Genomic DNA, 1,545 nt, shown 5'->3' with positions numbered 1-1,545 from the left:
ACATATCACCACGACTGTTGTTTTAATTTGAAAGATTAAAAGTAACATATAACGTTAGCATTATTTTATTATTATGTTACGAAATAATCCATTTCTTGGTTTGTTTGACCTAAACCTTGAAGAAAAAAGATCTTTCTGAAGCTTCGCCCACCCCTCCCGCAAAAAAATCAAATTAAAATGTAATACAATCAAATAATTTATTTATATGCGCAACCCTTATCAACATTTACAGATAATTCAAAAACGTTGTGATTAAAATTTATAGTATATATCCTCTAAATCTATAGTGTATTCAAAGAAGACTGGCAATATTTATCAGTAATGGCAGACTGCTGGCAGTATTAACAGTCTTAACATAAATTACAATGGACATAATTAGATGTTATACCAGATTGATACAAATATTTTTTAATTTGAAGAAAAATCAAACTTTGACTTTTTATCAGCTTATTATTAAGCCTATACTACATGTTATAGTGATCCGTAATGTTAAAATTATGTCCTTTTTATGTATTTTTTTTGTAAAACAAAGATTAAAGATCTAGAAGATTAAGATAAGTGTGCACTAAGAGATTTATTACCAAAGTATACAACAGTTCTTATATAGTAGAATAGCCCCTCAGTGAAAATGTTGTGACAAGCGCATTACCCGCACACAGGGAACATTCCCCCGCCGTGGCAGCCCTGCCGGACGCCACCGGTGCTGCGCCTGGCGGTGACAGCCCGCAACACTACCATTGTTGCAGTGATTTGTTTACCTGCACCGCCGCGCCGGGAAGGCACGAGCCTTGCCGCTGTTGCTGCCGCATTTGTCTCCCGTAATCCCGTGTCTACTCTAAGCTTGATTTATCGTAGACACGTTAAGACTTCATTTAATCGCACCGCCGAGATTTCTCCGCTGTGATAACGCTGTTACCTCTCTTCAGTTCTCATCCGGTTTTTCAACTCGTTAATAATTACGTATTACAATAAAAACCTGTTTGGATTTTCTAGTGATGGGAATTGAATCACTCGATTAATTGTGAACAGAACAACGTAACATTGCAAATACGCCTGACATACATCTTTAATATCAAATTCAGTAAATAATCATTATTGTTACTGTTATTATAGAGTTATTTACGTATATCACTCTTAACTTAATACGCGCGATCAAAGGTTAACGGAACAACGTAATCGATATAATTTTATATATTATAATGAAATATATTAAAAAGCATTAGGAATTCATTTGCAATAGACAAAAGTTTTATATGCCAACTCTCACGGTTTTCAATTTCAAAATACCAACATAAATTAATTACGATATAGTGATTTGGTTCATATGAATCTGTACCTACAAACAGTGTAAACCAATTTTCAAATTTAATTAAAGTTCAAAATTGATTCAAAGCTTTGAATATTTTTGGTTTATATGTTGGTATATATATATATATATATATATATATATATATATATATATATATATATATATATATATATATATATATATATATTTAAGACGCCCTTTAATAGTAAATTTTATTAATTTCGTAGGTTTGTATT

Source organism: Homalodisca vitripennis, chromosome 6 (assembly GCF_021130785.1).
Source record: "Homalodisca vitripennis isolate AUS2020 chromosome 6, UT_GWSS_2.1, whole genome shotgun sequence".
Lineage (NCBI taxonomy): Eukaryota > Metazoa > Arthropoda > Insecta > Hemiptera > Cicadellidae > Homalodisca > Homalodisca vitripennis.
This window is presented reverse-complemented; position numbering follows the sequence as displayed.